Below are 21,941 nucleotides of genomic sequence, written 5' to 3' on the forward strand. Positions count from 1 at the left end.
TAGACAATACATTATTGAGAGGACAAAAAATACTTCCCTAGCCCAGTAAATGAGCATCCTTGTCAATTATAACAATACAGTGGAGCCCAGTTTCGCCACCCTGTCACTCCGGATTCACACGTTGAAATCAATGAGGATACACTAATGGGGCAATGCCTAAAAGGTCTCCATCATTCCTTTCGAAGGGTCTCCATTCAAGTAAATCAGCTGTTTGATGGGGCCCTACAGCAGAAGATAACTATACGGATAGGTGTTGAATGTATTGTTATGACTGTTAATTTTCCAAATTAAAAATAATTCTGCTGTAGATTTCAGTGTGTTTACGCAGCACCTACCACAAAAGGGTCCAAGTCCATGATTGGCACTCCTAGGTATTGCTATAATACACTTCATAAATAATAAACATAATAATAAGTATACCTATAAAGCGTCCATTAACAGATCTTATTTAACATCTGCAACCACAATCCTGCCAACACTTAAGCCTCGGCGCGACTTTGCTTTCAGGACTGTGAGAGCCCCTCGTGCTTGCAGCTTTGTGAACAGACCTGTGTTCCTAAAGATGCGAGTCATGCACTTTTTCTGACCATCCCATGTAGATGTCGGTGAAATGGCCCCTGTGATCCACCAGAACTTGCAGTGCTATTGGGAAGGGAGGGATAGATCAGTGGTTTGAGCACTGGCCTGCTAAACCCAGGGTTGTGAGTTCAATCTTTGAAGGAGCCACTTAGGGGTCTGTAGCAAAAATCAGTACTTGGTCCTGCTGGACTCAATGACCTTTCAGAGTCCCTTCCAGTTCTATAAGATAGACATATCTCCATATTAAAAGTACCCCATTCAATTTCTGTACTCTTTGGCAAGGTGGTCTGGTGCCAAGATAGGGATAAGCTTTCTGCCTATCGTCCCACCGCGGTTAGGCAACCCCATCGTGGCAAAGCCATCCATTAAGTCCTGTACGTTGCCCAGCCTCACTCCCCTTCTTAGCAGAAGTCTATTAATGGCCCTGCAAACTTGGATCACAACAGCTCCCACAGTGGATTTACCAGCTCCAAATGGGTGCCCCACTGACTGGTAACAGTTAAGCTTCCACAAAGCGTTCTCCACTGTCAGAGCAGCTCTCGTTTTTGTGTTGCCGTGCTCCAGGGTTGGGGGGAGCTCTGCCCATGGTTCCTGGAATGTGGCCCTCTGCATCCCAAAGTTCTGCAGCCACTGCTCATCATCCCATAGCTGCATAATGATCCGGTCCCACCAGTCAGTGCTTGTTTCCCGGGACCGGACACGGCACTCACCCGTGCGCAGCTGATGCACGACGGCCACCAGCAACTGCAAATTGTTTCGCTCTATGGCTTGCAGCAGGGCTGTTTGCGTGACGTCACAATGTCACAGCTCCTGTCTCGGCTCTGGAAATACTGCAGGATAAGGTGTGCCGAGCGGGATCCATGCTTATCGGGCTGTGGCATCCGCACGGCTAACGCAGGCTTGTGAAAACAGGCGTGAAAAAGCCTTTGTTTGTTTGCCGTTGATATCAGGGAGGGAGGTAAGTGCATCATGGGAGACTAAAGCCGTGTTCCCATTCCCCCCTGCAACAATGGTTTGGTCCCATGAGGCATTGCAAGCCCAACCCAAAATCCCATCGGGCTACTTGCACTGTGGGATAGCTACCTATAATGCAGCGCTCCGTGCATCGATACAAGCGCTGCTAGTGAGGACGCACTCCACTGACACAACGAGCGTGGCGTGGACACGCCAGATCGACTTTCTTAAATCGGAGGCTCAATGTCGACTTACATAAAAACCACGAGGAGTCCTTGTGGCAAGTTAGAGACTAACACATTTATTTGGGCATAAGCTTTCGTGGGCTAGAACCCACTTCATCCGATGCATGGAGTGCAAAAAACATAAAGTCGACTTAACTTTGTAATGTAGACATGGCCACAGACTTTAAGGCCAGAAAGGGCCATTGTGATCCTCTGGTGTGACCTCCTGCACTTCGCCATTCCACAGATCCTCACCCTCCCACCGCTCCTGGAATAGACCCCTGATCTCTGGCTGAGTTACTGAAGTCCTCAGATCATGATTCTTATCTCATGTGGGTGCAAATCAGGACTTATTCCACTGAAATCCGTGCAGTTAAACCAGGATAACAGACACTGATGCAAGTGAAGTCAGGATCAGTCCCTAACCCATGTGCACATCAAAGTTTCATTGCAGAAATCTCTTTGCTGTAAGAAAAAAAGAAAGAAAATATTTCCCAGTGGAACAGAATCATAGGGAGAAATTCCCAGCAGCCTCGATTTAAGCGCTCCTGTTAAACACACATTCTAATTCCATATTGACTCCCTCCCATATCCTGAATACACTTTTCACCAGCCAAGTCCACGCTAGGCTTTGCGCGGGGCTCTCCTGACAGTGTGGGCTGTAGAAGAAGGAGAGCCCCTATCAGTACACGGGCAGCTGAATGCTCCCCCTTGGCAGTCCAGAGTGCAGGAATAAGCCACACATGCTGCTAGCCTTAGGGCGAATTCCTGTTTGTGGTGTGTGCACACGGAAGTCAACAAGAGCTGCGAGCGCTCAGCGTCTCCTGGGAGTTCATTCATCCACTGCTTCTGACAGCTGGCCATGCTCTTTTGGGGCACTGGGTCCCCTGTTTGCCGCACAGCCTGGATATACACGTCGGTGCCCTCCTCTGCCCTCTCTTCATAAACATTACCAGTGCCTGTTACTTCCCCTCTGGGGGATCATCGCAGTGCTGACCAGGATGCAGAGATGGGACGAGACGTCCTTCGTTTGCACATTTGCCTCTGCTTACGGAGCAATGGTTTTTCCCCAGGAAGATTTGACTTTATTGGCTTGCCAAGATTTAGGATCCTGCCACCAAAGCCAAAATCCTCCCTTCCTCGCCAGAGGGGCTGAGTCTGATTAATCTCTGCCTCGCCTCCCGCTTAGTAAGAACATGGCTATAAATGTAATCATCCCGTTTATGAGCTGTAAAGATCTGCTGGCCTCAGCTGAATCAATAAGGCACTTGGGACATTGGTGGTCCCTCACCTTCCTGCAGGGAATCTCTACCTTCCCTCTCCAGAGCAGGCTGGTTGAAGGCAGGGCCGGCTCCAGGCACCAGCCCACCAAGCATGTACTTGGGGCGGCACCTGGAGGGGGCGGCGCGGCGCTCCGGCTCGAGAGCGGGCCACGACTGGGCTTGCCACCCTCCCTGCGGCACTCCGGCCGCCGGGGAGAGTGGAGCCGCAGCGGGTTCGCCGCCCTCCCCCAGTGCTCTGGCCGCCGGGGAGAGTGGAGCCCCAGCCGGGCTCTCCGCCCTCCTCCCGGCGCTCTGGCCACCGGGGAGAGCGGAGCCCCGGCCGGGCTCGCCGCCCTCCCCCTGGCACTCCAGCCGGTCGGGGAGAGCAGGCCCGCGGCCAGGCTCAGCGCCCTCCCCTGCCGCGCTCCCCTTGGGGGGGGGGGAGGCTTTTTTGCCTGGGGCGGCAAAAAAGCCAGAGCCGGCCCTGGTTGAAGGAATCTGGCCAAGGCTGGAATAAGTTGAGAATATTGCTGAGCAAACAGCTGATGTTTCAGTTTGGCCACTGAACTGAAAAAATCATTTAAAAAAATCATTTCAGGTTGACCCCAAATGGACGTTCTTTTAATTTTTCTTGCGGCAACAACCCCCTCCCCCCCGAAAAAAAATCATTTTGAGTTGAACAAGACATATCGTTTGACTCAAAAAAAAAATTCCTCCTATGTTTGTTTGTTTGTTTGTTTTCCTTTTGGGGTGTTTTTCCCCTCTTGCTTGGGTCGATAAATCAAGCTAACTTTCCAAAGGCAACGTTTCAAAACAAAAAGTCAAAACACTTTATTTCAGAAATGCTGGAACACAACTTTTTGCCTTTTTCCTTTTGGGACGAAAGGATTTGTTGCATTCAACCCCAATCTGCAAAGAGTTTTGGTCAGCCCGAAACCCCATTTTGGGGCAAATAAACTAGTCTTCAAAAAAATGCCGTTCAGTTCTCGTGGCGAGTTCTTACCGGGATTACGCTGGCGATAATGGGACCGTTTGTTCTGCTGCCTACTTAGCTAATACTCGACGTTGTGTGAAGCTGGCGCTGTGGGGGTACCGACATAAGGGTGGGTGGCAGAGAAGTGCTGGCAATTTAACTGCGTAAGAGTGACATGTTAAGTACGCTATGCCAGCTGGTATCCAGCTGGTCATTTGTGGTTGCCCAATGTTTGTTCCACCCATGTTTCTGCCCAGAGAAATTTGAAGCTGCATCGCCATAAATTAGAATTTAAAAGCCCTTTATGTTGCAATCCATCATACTCAACCCAAGACTTCTGCCTCTGGGGTCCAGCTTTCTTCCTTCCCACTTCAGATGTTGTGGATCATCCATATACCATGGTGACCCGTGAGGATAATGCTAGGGTAGGCAGCATTTAGCAGCTACTGTATCAATAGGTGAACACTGATGATGACCATAATGGTATTGACAATTACATGAGCATCGGACTTCATAGCTCCCAGCCCCTTGAGCTGAATAGTTCACACCTCTCCTAGTCTGTCAGTCAGACATCGTGGCATTGGGTTAAACTGAGTTCACATTTCAAGGTTATCTTTACACAAGCCGAAGGATTAGCAAGGCATAAATTCTGGAGCAAAAGAAGGCGGTGGTTTGCAGCTACGTGGCAACCTATGCAACCGTGAAATCGTGTAATAAACGGGGCCCTGTACGCTGTGTGGTAAAAAATGGTTGCATGTCACAAAACTCTGTAGCCAGGCAGGGGGGCTAGGACTGGAAGAGCAGAGGGTTGCTGCAGAGGTGGACTGAGGCTTGTTGTCAGAAGAGGGGAGGGAGGGAGCTCAGGACTGGTCTAGCAATGGGGCTGGAGGTCAGGATTGGAGTGCGCCAATGGAGCTGGGTGGTCGGAGCCCCGGATACAATAATGGGGGACTGCTGGTAAGGATTGTGGGGCCTCAGCAGCGCTGTGTAGAAGCAGCCCAGGGCCAGGGGGTTGCAGGTTGGGACAGAGGTGCATTGGCAGAGCTGTGGCTAGACTAGGAGAGCAGGAAGTGTGTGAATGGGGAAACTGAGGCAGAGGGGCTATATGCATGGAGCTGTCTGGAACAAGGCCCCAGCAGCAACACCGGCTGCACTTTGCCTGGCTCTCTCCCCAATTCAAGAGCACCACGTTATGAAGGAGGAAGCGGGAGAAGCCATGGTTTAAAATTGGGGAGTGGAGCAGGGGTAGAAGACCCCAATAAAACTGCATTTTGGGAGCTGCAGGGGGCTGGGACGTACCATCTAGGGATTAAGAGTCCTGTGGCATGTTATAGACTAACAGACGTATTGGAGCATAAGCTTTTGTGCATCTGACGAAGTGGGTATTCGCCCATGAAAGCTTATGCTCCAATACATCTGTTAGTCTTAAAGGTGCCACAGGACCCTCTGTTGCTTTTTACAGATCCAGACTAACATGGCTACCCCTCTGATACTTGACATCTAGGGACTGGAGCTGAACGCCCAGGGTGAGCAGCTAATCCCCCAGGCAGAGGTGTTCCGAGAATCCCATGATCAGGACCCAGCGTCCTGACAAAGCCACACCAGGAGCCAAAGAGGCACGTTCCCTTTCCCTGGCTCCTGGCCCAGCTGTCCTACATCCCCCTGACCTCTGCAGACAAGGTGCATGAATAAAACATGGAGATGGCTGCCGCGCTTCAGGAACAGCACCTGGAACAATGATTCCTTCCTTGGCAGGCCAGTTAGTGCCGCTAATGTCCCTGTCACAAAGGATAATCGCCTCCTGCATCAAGGCATCAGCAGGCCACGTGCTAGGGCAGGAGGAGATGGGTCCCTCCAGTCCAGCCAGCTTTCATCATGCAAGAGACATCCCAGAGTTTCCTTGCCACCAGCTGGTCCGCTCCATGGAGCCCCACCCTGGAGGAAACTCATTCCTGGCGCATGTGTCATGGCCACCATCTTGGCCAACACCCCGTTCACCTGGGTGACATTGGTATTACGGCAGTGTCTAGATGGACCGAGGCCCATTGTGCCGGGGGCTCCACGTACACTAGTCAGAGACAGCCCAGCCCTGAAGAGCTTGTAATCCAAACAAAGCAGGCAGTACGAGCGGAGAGAAAGGGTTATTAGCCTCCATTACGGATGAAGAACAGAGAGCGTTTAAATGACTCGATAAAGATCATGCCGGGAATTGGTGTCACAACTGGGACCGAAACCCCAACCTCCTGAGTCCTAACCCAGGCTTTTGTCTAGCATCACAAATAGCCCATCATGATGCCAGAATGAATGTGCTGAGGAACTATGTTCCAGGGGAAGCCTTTTCCCCCACAATCTCTGTTTCCCTCCAGTCTCAAATTACTAGTCCCCATGTATGGGGTCATGAAATGCAAATAGGAGCCCTTTGGGGCCAGACTCGCTGCTTTTTGTCACCGCCAGGGCTTGGGTGGTCAGCACCAGGGCTAGAGGTAAGGGGTCTAGGCCCGGGGTCAGAGTCTGAGAGCAGCAGCCTGGGATCAGGGTCCTAGTACCGGTGCCAGGGTGCAGGACAGAGCCCAAGGTTGAAGGAGCAAAGCCAGGCTCCACAGCCAGTCAGAGTCAAGTGCCAACGTCAGAGCCCAAGTACCAAAACCAGCAGTCAAAAGCCAGAGGCAGAATGCCAATAGCGAACCCAAGGGGCAGGTCCGTTGCTCCCGCTGGCAGGGGAGTGCGCCTCATTGCACAGACACTTCCTGGAACTCCTCCTGGGCATAAATAGGGTTCCTGGACCAATCAGGGGCCATGAAGGAAGCTGTCAGTCTGGCCTCCCAAGGCAGTACATGCTGTGGTGTTTATCTCCAGATAGTCTATGTGGTAATGTATGTGGCCCTACCATGGGGGTGGCCACCCCCTGGACCTGGGTTCTAGTCCCGTCCCTGCAGAACCTTATGCTCTTCTCCAGTTGCTTTGTCACACCCAAATGACGCAAAGTAGCCATAACTGCCTCCTTAAACTGGATTCATGGCTGTTTTGCCTCTCCAGAGCCATGCCCAGTGGCCAGAGTATAGCAGTGAAACTGGTGCTTAATTTGTAATTTAATTCTTATTTAGTCCCATAACCCCAATGTTATGGAAACCAAAGGACAGGACTATTTTCTTTAGCATTAGACCCGTGTTGTTCCAAGGGTTAGTCTGGTCTATCCAGTGTTACATGCCTCCATTACAATATGCTAAGGATATCCACCCAGTAGCATAACCTAAGATTAGACATTGCAACCTTCCATTATTTGATGATAGATATTAAAATTGTTTCTTAATCAGCGGTCTGCTACACAACCTTAGACATTGCAATTAGGGCTGTCAAGTGATTAAATAAATGAATCCCAATTAATCACGTGATTAAAAAATCAATCGCAATTCATCGCACTGTTAAACAATAATAGAATACCATTTATTTAAATATTTTTGGATGTTTTCCACATTTTCCAATATATTGATTTCAATTACTACACAGAATACAAAGTGTACAGAGCTCACTTTATATTTTTGATTACAAATATTTGCACTGTAAAAAAGAAACAAAAGAAATGGTATTTTTCAATTCACCTAATACAAGTACTGTAGTGCGATCTCTTTATCATGAAAGTTGAACTTACAAATGTAGAATTATGTACAAAAAAAACTCCACTCAAAAATAAAACAATGTAAAACTTTAGAGCCTAGAAAGTCCACTCAGTCCTACTTCTTGTTCAGCCAATCGCTCAGACAAACAAGTTTGTTTACATTTACGGGAGATAATGCTGCCTGCTTCTTGTTTACAATGTCACCTGAAAGTGAGAACAGGTGTTCGCATAACACTGTTGTAGCTGGTGTTGCAAGATATTTACGTGACAGATGTGGTAAAGATTCACATCTCTTCAAACTTCGACCACCATTTCCACAGGATGTACAGCCATGCTGATGACGGGTTCTGCTTGATAACAATCCAAAGCAGTGCAGACCGATGCATGTTCATTTTCATCATCTGAGTCAGATACCACCAGGAGAAGGTTGATTTTCTTTTTTGGTGGTTCGGGTTCTGTAGTTTCCGCATCGGAGTGTTGCTCTTTTAAGACTTCTGAAAGCATGCTGCACATCCTGTCCCTCTGAAATTTTGGACGGCACTTCAGATTCTTAAACCTTGGGTTGAGTGCTGTAGCTATTTTTAGAAATCTCACATTGGTACCTTCTTTGCATTTTGTCAAATCTGCTGTGAAAGTGTTCTCAAAACGAACATGTGCTGGGTCATCATCCGAGAATGTTTTAACATGAAATATATGACAGAATGCAGGTAAAACACAGAGCAGGAGACATACAATTCTCCCCAAGGGGTTCAGTCACAAATTTAATTAATGCATTATTTTTTTAATGAGAATCATCAGCATGGAAGCAAGTCCTCTGGAATGGTGGCCGAAGCATGATGGGGCATATGAATGTTTAGCAGATCTGGCATGTAAATATCTTGCGACAGCTACAACAGTGCCAGGTGAATGCCTGTTCTCACTTTCAGGTGACGTTGTAAATAAGAAACAGGCATCAGTATCTCCCGTAAATGTAAACAAACTTGTTTCTCTTGGTGATTGGCTGAACGAGAAGTAGGCCTGAGTGGACTTGTAGGCGCTAAAGTTTTACATTGTTTTGGTTTTGAGTGCAGTTAAGTAACACAAAAAAAATCTACATTTGTAAGTTGCACTTTCACAATAAAGAGATTGCACTGCAGTACTTGTTAGAGGTGAATTGAAAAATACTATTTCTTTTGTTCATCATTTTTACAGTGCAAATATTTGTAATACAAAAGAATAATCTAAAGTGAATACTGCACATTTTGTTTTCTGTGTTGTAATTGAAATCAATATATTTGAAAATATTGAAAAACATCCAAAAATATTTAATAGATTTCAGTTAGCATTCTATTATTGTTTAATAATGTGATTTAAACTGTGATTACTCATGATTAATTTTTTGAGTTAATTGCGTGAGTTAACTGCAATTAATTGACAGCCCTAATTGCAATATTAAATTTCTGGGCTATATACCAATAACCTATGGTAAAATTAAACACTGTGGCAAGGGTCAGCGTAAGGACTATCTGCTATTTAAATCACAATTAAGTCTTATTTTAAAGGTTTAAATGACACATAAGTGGTACCTAGGTCTCAGGCTGGAGTTCTCCATTTTACCTATATAGAAGTAATAAAATATCCTAGCTAGCCAACTCATTTGAATGAGGTTTCTCCTACCTAACTGATTAATACATAACTTTTTCCATACTAAGACCTCCATCTGTGGTCTTTGCACAAACGTTATATTTGTATAATTCTCTTGGATCATCAGCTACCTGCATTCCCTGGTACTGGACTTTCTCTTCTGCCCAAATTAAAGAGCATATTGTTTTTAATTCATTTATTGTTTTGGACATTGTTTCTACTAACTGGATTCCTGGAAATTCATTTTATATCCTGAAGCCAAAATAAAATTATTTAAAGCCACTGTATTTCAGGATGTTTCTGGTGAATTTAAATATATCAATGCATTGTTGGCATACAGAGCTATTTTATGTTCTGTACCTTTAATAGACCGGAAAATTGTTTTTTATTGTGTATTTAATTGCAGCAAGAGGTTCAGTTATTTAAGCAAAAATAAAAAGACGAGGGTATCATGATGTGTGGAATCATACTCTGTCTTAAACAAGAGACATTTTTTAAAACGGCAACAATAAAATACAGACAACCACAAACAGGGTTCCACACAACTTGAGTTCCAGCTTTGTCTCCTCTGTTTACCCTGGACAGTACACTCCTCTATGCAGTACACTGGGGCTAACTAATGGCTGAAAAATGTACTGCGAGTAAACACATTATTATAGAGACTTCACACCTGTCTAATTCCTCTTTGCAAGTGTGCCGCTTCAACCAAGTTGCCATTTACCAAAATCCTAGCAGGTCCATTTGTATAGCGTTGAAATGCACTTCTATAACACAGGGATTTCTCTGCATCTAGAGCTAATCTGATAAATTCCTGTTCTGAATACCAGGCCGAGTATAAACAATTTGCGGTAGCTGATAATTGTCTCCTGGAAATAAGCCTGTCTGATCTTCAGTCATTAGGTGCAAAATCTAGATGCCACTTAAGTCCCACTTTACCCTACTTAGAGGAATTAGAAATGTAATAAATTAATTAACGAATTTAGAAATTATCTGTTCAAGACAAAAATCTTAATATTTGCACTAAGGCATGAGACAGGCTGAGGGGAGGGTGCTGTCTTGTAATAGGTCACCTTCAAGCGGCAGTGTGGTGGTGGCATTTGGAGTACCAGAATATTATTTGTAAAATGACCAAAAGACGCCATTAATTTTTAAAGGCCTTGAGAAGATAGGTGGAATAGCCATCTGGGGTTGGATATAGTCTGCAGTTCAGATTCAGAGCAGTGAAAAAAAAACAGATGTTTCAGTTCCCTGGAATCCCAAAAAAGCGGAGAAGAAATTATTTAGGGCTTGTCTACATAAACAATTAGTGCGCGGCAAGCTAGGCTGTAAATCTACCTCACACTAGCTTCCTGTGCACTAACTGTCCATGTGGACCCTGCTGACTCACACTAAAAGTTCACTAGTGCCCTTTGAAGTACCCCTGTTTCAAAGCGGGGTAGTTTTATAATCCAGCGTGCTGTGCGCCTTACTGTCCGTATAGACAAGCCCTGAGATTCTATGTTTCTTTGAGGATTTACACTTTTTAAAATAAAATTCAAAGGAATTTTAAAATGAAAGGCCATTGTGATGTTCTGTACCTTGGGGGCGCACCCTGTAGCCCTCCGTATTCCTCATCTGTATATAATTGTGATATCACATATAAAGCATGCCATGTGAGTGGCTCTGGGAGCATTCATACAATCTAGCTGGGTGTGGGGTCTCCACTTGTGGTTGTGCTGAGTGATCACAGCATCTGGAGGGGTTTGCTGCTGGTCACTAGCAAGGCATTGTGAGACACAACCCAGGCTGGAGAGAATTAAGGGGGCACAGCGGTCCCACGGTCCCAGGCTGCACCCCAGGGGATCCCATCACAGCCATTTTGAATGAAAACATTTTGTTTTGAAAATGTTGAAATGGAAGATTTTGGTTTTTCCCGGGTGTGGTGGTGGTTGTTTTTACTGAAACAGTTCTCTGGAATTGAAACACTTTGCAAAATGTTTTGATTGCCCCAAATCTGCATTTTTAACCGAAATAACTCCCACGCAGTGCTACTCATAACCGATATTCCAATGTCTTCCATCAAAATAGGATTTTAGGGCCTGAATCAAACCCTATTAACATCTGCCATTGACTTTGGATCAGGTCCTTGATCCCTCATTAAAACCTCATTGATTTTCCTAAAGCGTGTTTGTGTGTAGATGGGGGGGAGGAATTGGCACATTTTTGCCTCTTGAGCACTGACAAAGCTGCAGGGAAAATATTTCCAATGCAGACAAATTTTGAAAAGCAGGTAAATCAGAAGAGCACATTCTCCTTCCACAAATAAGAATCATTCTGGAGCTTGTTTGTTTTTTCACTGAAAAGTGTGACTTCACAAAAAAAAAAAAAAAAGTGAAAAAATTCTGATTTGGCAATGCCACTGTGATGCCTCATGGTTGTTGTAGTTTGGGTGCCTCATATCCCCATTCTCCTCTATGGGCTGGGCTTCCTCGCCAAACTACATTTCCCATGATGCACGACAGTCTCCACTTTTGTTCAGCTGCCGTGGTGCATTATGGGAGTGCTATTGTTGCATCATGGGAGATTTAATCCAGGTGAGGAACCTGGCCTATAGGAGAGAATGTGGGGATGTGGTACCCGAATGACAACTTCTGCGAGGTACTAGGGTGACTCAAAACGATGCAGTTTAATGTTGAAAAACAGTTTTACAGAAAATTTGTGACCCGACCTAAGTAACTCTCCTTAACATCAATAGGAGTTTCTCGTTTCAAGTGAAATTCACCCCTGAGAGATAACCAGCACAAGGTCTAGACACCACTTAAGTCCCACTAGTCTTCAATACTAAGGGTATGTCTACACTACAGCGGCTACCGCAACACAGCTACGGCACTGCAGCTGTTCCACTGTTGTGTTGTAGTGTAGATGCTTCCTACATCTACAGAAGGGTTTTTTCCATCACTGTAGATAACCCACCCCTCCAAGACCTCTTCCATTGATCTAGTTGTATCTACAGTTGGGGGTTAGGTCGACACCTAATTTTCACACGCCTGAGTGATGTAGCTAGGTTGACCTACGTTTTAGGTGTAGACCAGGCCTCAGTTTAAATGGGACTTAAGTGACACACAGACTTTGCGCAGATCTTCTTTACAGGGGTGAATTTCTCCTGCCCTGGCTGGGGGAAGTGGGGGGCAATCAGGCCTGGCGAGGACAAAAGAAATGAAGCAAATGACTCCCCTCTCACTTTTGCAAACCTGTGACCTCAGAGTTTTAGATTGTTCTTTACAGGCCGGTCCAACTCCAGTTGGAGTCACTGGGGGTCTTTCCATTGACTTCCCTGGTCCTTAGACTAGGTCCCATATTACGATTTGGAAAGTGTCTGTAAGGACTGATATTAATAAGTCAGACAGATGGAGTCAAAAGAGAAAAGAGACTAGCACACTGACAAGCAGAACAACCGAAGCAGTTCCACTTCAGATTCTGTTCCAATGATGTCATCCCAAAGTGGTGTTGCAGGACAGAAGTAATCAGAGGACATCTGCAAATTAAAAACAAACAGAGCAAAGCCAACATCAATTTATGTAGAGAACATTTTGCCATTTGAGTTAGGGGGGATCCGTTTTTAGCTCGGCACTTGTTGATTATTATTTTATGCTGGAAATAAGATAAATGTGACACCTGTTCCATTTAATCACTTTTTTTTTTTTTTTTTAGGATTTAGTAATAAAGAACGAAAGTGAGAGTTGTTAAATCATGTGTCTGATTAATGGTTTCCTGCGGGGGGGAAATCATTTAACCACAATATAAAGCATTTTTGATTGAAAAGAACTTTAAATTGCATCTTGGAGCCAGGAGCAAAAACTGAAATAATAAACTAACTAAAGCTCTTGTCCATTCAGATTATCACTATTGGTCTTGATGGGGCCTTATACAGTGGGCTTTTTTTTTTATTGTTGCAATAGACTAATTCTTTTTCATTTTCATATGCAAGACTAGGCAGAGAGGTGAATGAGTGTGGATGAAGCAAAGCAGAGAAATCAAGGGGTGAAAGAAAGGGACATTGTATAGAAATATGCAAAATGTTTGAACTGTCGACCATTTTGACCACAATTTGTACTAAGTTTCCATTTATAAATAGTTTATAAAGGTTAATGCACGAATGGATGTTTTAAGAAATGGTTTATTAATGATCACGCATAGTTATTATGACTTTGCAGGGCACAATCCAGACCAGTGAGGGGTTGTGTCACCCCTGCCCTGCAACCTGGGGTGCTTCACAATGGTTTGCTGCTGTAGCTCCCTCGCAAACAGCCAGACAGCATGCCGGTCCCATCCTGAGTGTCTGTGGGAAGCCACAGCCCTGGTCCAGCAACTCTGACCACAGCAGCCTGGCAGCAAACACCATCCTGTCAGCCTCCACCAGCCTTGGTTACTACTTGCAGGGTGACCCCAACACACTCCTGTCCAAGATTTCCCCCCCGCCCCTCCAAAAGTGTGTTCTGCCCTGTCCTGGACAGTCCAGATATATTAGGTCCGTTAATTCCCCTAAAGGGTTCTATATACAGCAGTTTGTTATTTTTAATGGAGTTATCCACACAATTCACTTTAAAGACAACACTGGAATAGTTCTAGTTAAACACTAAACAAGTTTAATAGGGATAGATTTTAAGTGAGTACAGGTATAAGGCATTAAAGTCAGAAATGGTGGCAACACTTTCTAAACCTAACAATCTAGGCATGGTTCAAGGTGAAGTTCTTACCACAGGTTCTCAGTAATTTTGCTGACCAAATTCTCAGGCCAGGATCTGCTCCCAAAGTCCAAAAGCTGTTTCTTTTGTCTTCTTAGGTGGGAAAGAGAGAGATGGATAGGGAAAGATCACTTTGGATGTTTTTGTCCCTTGCTTTTATAGCCCAGTCGCCCTTTGAAATGCATTTTCCTGAGGATTATCCCTAGATCAAGTTACTTCCAGCTGTGAGGATGGAGACATGGAGCCTCATCCTGAAAGAGGCTTTATTGAGTTTACTAAAACGCAGATTTGCCTATTCTCCCTCTCGCTGTTTCCAGGACCTTGTTGATAACTCACATGTACATCGAGGCAAACACACATTCCTTTGCTTAAGACCTGCTTGACCAGTCCTGCCCAATCGGAGCTATGTGGGTTTGAACATGTGCCACCAACATCATTCGAGGGGAATTCATAACTTTACAGATAATGTTGTTACATTTCACCATGATATTATTGACCGGTGAGTTATTACTCTTAAAATGATATGTCACAAGCCTATACAAAGATTATTACAACTTTGTGTAGGGTGTCTAATACAGGGGTGCATTTGGTCACAGTTATAAAGTCTGACTGGTCAATATGTGGCTTACAAACATCTTATACCAAGTCCTCCTACTGATGTGCTTGCAACCATCTGAACTACATACTACTCATGTCTGTGACATACCTATAATATCTATTCATCCTTTATACCCCTACTTCAGGGGTAAACCTCATCTGTGACGGAGACAGAGCTTTTCAGGCACAGATCCTAGATGGCGGATCGAAATTCTGCAGGAACTCAGAACTATCCCAAATCTCACCACTTCCACTCCAAGTGCCAGGCGCGTGTCTCCAGCCTGATATCAACACCGAGCTGTACGGACATTGAAAACCAACCCCAAACCAAAACAAAATACTCCATTGCACATGCAATTCTCCCCCTGGGGAGAGGATAAGAGAGAATGAACCACACGTGACAGATGTCAGTCATAGCTCAGGCCCAGCTCCACACAGGTCTTTTGGCACCTAATCTCCCATGATGCAACAATAGCACTCCCATAATGCACCATGGCAGTTGAACAAAAGGGAAGACCGGAGTGCATCATGGGAAATGTAGTTTGGCGAAGCAGCCCAGCCCACAGAAGAGAATGAGGATATGAGGCACCCAAACTACAAGAACCATGAGGCATCACAGTGGCATTTCCAGATCAGATTTGAGGATCTAGGCCTCCGACACCAGGGTGATGAAAGTGGTTAATGAACCTGAATGGACTAGTATAGAATCCTTTTACAACTGAAACCGTAATATAAAACGAAATCCAGGTTGTGATTTTAAACCAGCCATTTTGCAAACATTTACCAAGCAGAGAAATGTCTAGGCTAGATCCTGACAATAAATCTCCCTTATAAATGATAATCCGAGCTAGATACACTGAGGCTATTATCCTCACTGGGCCCATTGCCCGGCTTCCTTGCTCCCGAGCAGTCATCGACCCCACTCTTGTGGTTCGGTAGCATTTTTCACTCGCTTTGCACAAGGGCGAATGACCCCACCTTTTGCCAGGCAGTGGAAAATTGGGCCAATTATCCAGACAAATCCTGTTACAAGAGATCCCGTTGACTGTGAGCATCAGCCCCTATGCTGAAGAGTTTATAATTGAAATAGATGCAGAATGACTAGAGTGACAGACAAGAAGTCTGCCAACTGGACTTAGCTCTTCAGAGTCACTTCAACATAAGACTATCCAGCCTCTCCTTGTACCTCACTTGGACTAGATAGACTTTCTCTGTGGCTTCCTTCTGCTCCCTCTATGACTTTCCTGTCCTTGCCAACAGCATGATGGCCCCGTGTTGAGTCAGGAGCAATGCCCGTTGCATAGGAAGGTGTCCTCCTGAGGATATGAGAGGAACTTCTTTCACAGGCCAGACTTGAGGCTGCAAAACAGTGCAAGGCATTGCCTTCCCACCTTCACAGCACACCCTGGGAGCATGCACAGCCTCTGCCAGCCATCCCTCCTGGAACACACAGCAGAGAAAGGCTGAAGCCCCAAGGTTCAGATCTGGCCTCTGGCAAAATGTTGCCCTGAGTGGGGTTGAGAGCTGGGCCTTTGACTCAGGCCCAGGCCTGTCAGGCAGAAGAACTGTGGTGGAAACTTCAAAAAAGGGAGAGGAGAACCCCACAGACCACCAGTGTGCCCCGAGGTACTTGGAGACAGAGAAAACTGGTCAATGGGTTACATCCAGGGAAGAAGAAGAAGAAAGCAAGCTGGATCCTTGCTAATGTGTAGTTCCAGACCCTGAACTTAGTGTTTGGTTGGTATATGCAATAAGGGCTGGATCCAAACCCCAAGGAGATCAATAGAAAGACTCCCACTTACTTCAGTGGGCTTTGGATTGAGGTCTGAGACCCTTTCTGACTACAGCGCCTCTTGCATCTACCTACCAAGCTGCTGTCCATCCCTGCTATTTCTGAGGCGACTATCACCTTGGTATCGATACACCTACAATTAGAGCTGCTTGGGAATTTTCCACTGAAGTGATTTTTTTTTTTTTGACAGAAAATGCAGCTCACACCAAACTGATTTTTTTTGTCAGAAAATTTAGCTTTTGTGGATTTGTGTTTTTCCTGGGGGAAAATCTAAACAAAATAGTTGTTTCTGATTGGTTCAGCCCAAATCAAAACATTACAGTTTGTTGAACTGAAACGTTTTGTTTCGCATCTGCTTGACATTAGATCGCATCTGCCAAAGGTGCTGCATTGCCTCATGGGAATTGAAGTTCAGGTGCGTAATGCCACCATTCTCTCCTATGGGCCAGGCTTCTTGGTCAGACTACATCTCCCGTGGTGCATCACAGTCTCCCCTCCAACTGAGCTGCAAGGTGCATCATGGGAGATGTAGTCCAGCCAGGGAACCTGGCCCATGAGGCCTATTCAGAACTTTTCACTCCATGAAGAAAAAAGAAGAAGGTATTTCAGGCTTTTGTCCTGACATAGGATAAAAACAAATGCCAAAATCAACTTTCTCACTGGATAGAATTTCAGTTGACTCTACCAATAGTGAGGAACCACTCTCCCAACAGGTGTGCTACAGCCGCCTCCCTTCCAGCTGCTCCCCTCCCCTTCAGCACTCACAAAAAGTGTTAACTGCTGACAAACTACCCATCAAGCTGGAGAACAACCTGGAATAAGCCTTTTGCCTGAGATCAAGGTGGAATGGTTCCAATACTCAGCAGCAGGAGGGCTGCCCAGACCTCTGTTTTCACACAGTCAGTGATTGTCATTTATTTATTACATTCGTTCCTTTGTTCTTTTTTATTATTATTATTCTTTTGTAGATTATTTTTCCGCTTCACAATCAGAAGCTGCAGACTGGCCTTTTAATTTCCAATAAAACAAACCAGCAATTTCCAATCTCCCCCGCCAAAACATAGAGAGAATGAGGGAGAGAGACAGAGAAGAAAACCTTGTCACCATTGTGTTAATTCTGTCAAGAGGGTTCTAATGAGCTATTTCCCTGTTCAGTGAATTGCGGTTTTGGGGGGGTTTCCTCCTCCCACCCTTAATTCCTTGACATCAAGGGCTTGGAGTGCATCTGAACGTAGAGGAATGAAAGCAAAATCAGAATGGCGTGCTCAGAATAAGCTGTTTGCTTTCCTCTGATTGTTGCCATTAATAAAACATTACATTAAATCAAGGCTGGAAAAATATAATTGGGATCATCCATCAAATTTCTAGAAGGAAAGGACTCCTGTTCATCAGGCAAATGGAGCAGTCACTACTACTCGACCAGTATAAATGTGGGGGGCGGCCCTAGGAAAACGTGAGCTGCGATTGGCTGATGAACATTCGGGCCGTGCTATCATCTCTCAGTAAACAACACTAGTCTCGGAACATCCTTATGATGGGACAGGGAAATGCAGCAGCTACATAGAATCATAGAAGATTAGGGTTGGAAGGGACCTCAGGAGGTCATCTAGTCCAACCCCCTGCTCAAAGCAGGACCAATCCCCAACTAAATCATCCCAGCCAGGGCTTTGTCAAGCCTGACCTTAAAAACCTCTAAGGAAGGGGATTCCACCACCTCCCTAGGTAAGCCATTCCAATGCAAATCAGGTTCACTTACATTGGGCATGAATACAGGAGGGAGTGTGGACGGCTATTTAGAACAGGCAAAGAGGGAATTGGGATATTAATGACACAAGGGGCAGTGTGATCTAGTGATTAGAACAAGTAAACGAGGAGTTCGGACTTATGTATGCTAATTAGATAAGAGGAAGTGTGGAGTCAAAGTTAGAGCAGGCGACCAGGACTCCTGGGGTCTATTCCTGGCTCTGATTCCTCATGTGATCTTGGGAAAGCCACGTTCCCTCTCTGCACCTTGGTATCCCCATCTTTAAAGAGGGGCTAACAATGCTACTTCACTAGGTTATTGTGAGGCTTAATTAATGCCTGCATGGTGCCTTGAGATCCTCAGCTGCAAAGCACGACTAATGAAAATGACTTTACCGTCGGCAGGACTGGGTCACATCCAGCCTGCCCTGCCCAGTGCAGATGGCACAGCATGGCATGTTAGGGGCAAGGCACCCTCGGGAGGAGATCAGCAGCTCTGCATGCCACCCTCAGCCCCTCCGGCTCCATGGAGGCTGCACTGTGTGGTAGGAGCATCATTGGAGCTGTTGAGTATCTCCCTGGCTTCGCTAGTGCAGAGCAAGCTCAGAGCAAAGATCAGAAAGTAGGGGGCTGGGTTACCTTTCAGGCACATTTACCATCGCAGGGTAGTGTGTGTGTGTCCTGCCCTCCCAGTGCTACCCACTTCCTGCTCCCATGACTCTCCTTGGAGTCCCCTTCCATGTGGGCAGGGAACATCCATGCACGGATGACATTCTGTGGCCCCGATTCAGCAAAGGGCTTAAGTACTGGCTTAATGTTAAGGTTGGACATTAGGAAAAACTTCCTGTCAGGGTAGTTGAAGAACTGGAACAAATTGCCTAGGAAGGTTGTAGAATCTCCCTCATTGGCAGTTTTTAAGAACTGCTTAGACAAACACCTCCCAAGAATGGTCTAGCTAATACTTAGTTCTGACTCAGTGTAGGGGACTGGACTAGATGACCTCTTGAGGTCCCTTCCAGTCCTACTGTGACACTACCACACCCCATATTCTTCATAGAAATATTGTTATAATATGTTTATAGCATAACTATGATATGTTTGTGCAAGATAAGGAATGTGAGAGGTCATTGGAAAGGTTAAGACTTGCTGAATATGATTATCCTATTCATATCATGTATCATTTTTGTATCTAAAGTTAGGAATATTGAGTATACATTTGTACTACAAAAGTGTTTGCACCTGGGGAACGCCCACTGGACAAAATGCAATCAGTCTGGCTGGCAACCTGGGGACAAGTCAATAGACCATTAGGGAGAACAATAGGTCTTTGAAGATGCTAATCTCCCACCTTCCTGAGAAACTTTCCTGAGATGCTACAAACAGCCTCTGACTCATGGCTGCTTTGATACTGCAGGGTCATGTGATCAAGTCACCTGGTACTGGACTCCATGATAGAACACCGGTATTTTCCAGAGGGTTCCCGCCGTATTTAAAACCTATTTAAGGCAGGGGAGGGAGATATTTAAGGTTCGTTCTTCACTGAATCCCCGCCCAGGATGACTGCTGTGACCATCTGAGAAACAAGGATGCAGAGGGAGGAGAAGGAGTGAGCCCAGGCTGGGAAGGTGCCTTATTGCTACCAGGCGTAGCATTTGCTGTCATGAGCAGTTCTACAGAAGCCATTGGGACAGTCTGTTATGGGTACATTTACTACAAGGCTTGGAGGGGCATAGTGGCTCACAGTGATAGAAGGAGAACGTGACAAAGGCAAGCTGGCTGGCCATCTCTCATTGAAACTTATTAAGACTTGGGCACCTATACCATAATCAAATGCCCTCTCATTCTTCTTTTTGATTGAGCTGCTTCAGTCTCTCACTGTAAAGGCATTTTCCCCCAGACCTTTTACCATTTTTATATTCAATGTCGCAATATCCTTTTTAAAACACAGACTCCAGAACCGGCCGCAGAATTCCCATATCAGTCTCACCCGTGCTATTAGTTGTAAGCAGCTTGGTTAATAGACAACAAAGACACACTGATCAGTTTACTTTCCACGGTTTTAATATTTTATTTTCTATGTTGGCAGAAACTAAGAACCAGGACATATAAACAAATGCATGATACTTATAACAAGCCATAATAATTCTGCAATAACTAAATGTTGGTAACTAATAATACAGAGGGTTTTTTTGTTTTTTAAAGGCAAATGTATATCTATGATACTACCATCCTCATTTATCATTTTAAAAACACACATCTGTTGGCATCAGAGTATTTAGCCCAGATCGGAGCTAAAAAATAAAACTCTAATCCTCTAGCAACATCTTGTCATACAGAAGAGTCTATGAAACCTTTTAAAGGATAAAGAAGAGAAAGAAGGCTGAGCGTCTTAAAATATTAATACCTAACTAAGCAATCTAAGAAGAGGATATTGCATTAATAGCATCAATGGATCATAATAAAAGACTATTTTTGACATGTCAGTGGTTTTACCCAGTTGCATTACGGAAATCAGAAATGGCAAAAGCTTGTTAATAGCGGATGGATTCTGCATTCCTTATAGAGATAAAATTCTCCCTGGAGTCTCTGGTTGGAAAAGTCCATCATTTTGCTTCTGTAGAGTATTGGGAGGGTGCTCGAGTGGTCAAAGCACTGGGCTTGGGTTTAGGAGACTTGGCATCAATTTCTGGTTCAGCCCCAGGTTTCCTGGGTGACCTTGGCCAAGTACTTGAGATCTACTCTGCAACCGATGGTGTGACTGAAGCTCGGGTAGCTTTCATCGGGCTAGCATAGCTACCATGTGAAGACAGGGCAGTGCGGGCTAGGAACGCAAGTACGTAGCCAGAGATCCGGGTGGACTTGTACAGTCCACGTTGCCGTGTTTTCTTGGCTGTTTTTAGCCGTGCGTGCTAGATTAAAGCAAGTCCGGGTATGTCTAGTCGAGCTGCAAGCACACCGCTGATGGTAATGTAGACATGTTCTTAATCTACCCAGTATCTCAGCTTCCCACTATAAAAAGCAGGGAGGCTTTTACAATTATTGATGTCTGTCTGCATCCACCTGTTCTCTCTGGTCTTATACTTACACTCTTTGGGGCAGGGATATCTCTTTGTTCTGTGCAGGGTTCCAGCCACAGCGACCTTCCCACTGCCAAGCCACGAGATGGGGCAGCACGAGGCTTGGGGCAGCCAGTGAAGCCAGATTTCTGGCCCTTTTCTGCCAACAAATTGGCACAAAGAGGTAGTTGCCTAAGGGAGAATCTGGGCCTGGCTAGGTAAATGGATGTCTTCTAATCGAGCAATTCTAGATCACCCACATGCCATGTCCGTGTTCTGGGGCCAATCACTTTGGGTCAGCTCCCAGCCTGTCTCACACCTCCTTTGCAGAAGACTCTGGGCTGAGAATCCAGCCCATCATTTGAACCTCAGAAGAGATTTCTACCATGTTTGGGGTGTAGGTGGCAGCTCAATGGGGCTCTGGTTTTCCCCAACTGTGCACTCTTTCCCTGCTCCTTTATCATGTGCCCACAGGTAGGACAAGCCGTACCAGAGCTTCTTGGCCTCCTCCGACATGTATGCCTTGGTGCCTTCTGCACAACCCCAACAAATCACCAGCTTGTGCCACTTGAGTAATTGGTTATCCAAGCATCTAAGATTAATTACCGGCACTTAATCTCCTTGGAGAGCACTTAGCAACGGCCGCACATCAGCCAGGTTTCCGCCAGGAGGATAATTAACGAAACCCATTTGCTCCCCCTAAAAGGTGATCATTTTGTCACTCGGCTTTTGTTTTTTGCAGGCCACTCTGTGGAGCCCAGGGTGTCGCTGTGGGAGACACCCACTGGGATAGCGCCG

The sequence above is a fragment of the Trachemys scripta genome, chromosome 18, assembly GCF_013100865.1.
Source record: "Trachemys scripta elegans isolate TJP31775 chromosome 18, CAS_Tse_1.0, whole genome shotgun sequence".
Classification (NCBI taxonomy): domain Eukaryota; kingdom Metazoa; phylum Chordata; order Testudines; family Emydidae; genus Trachemys; species Trachemys scripta.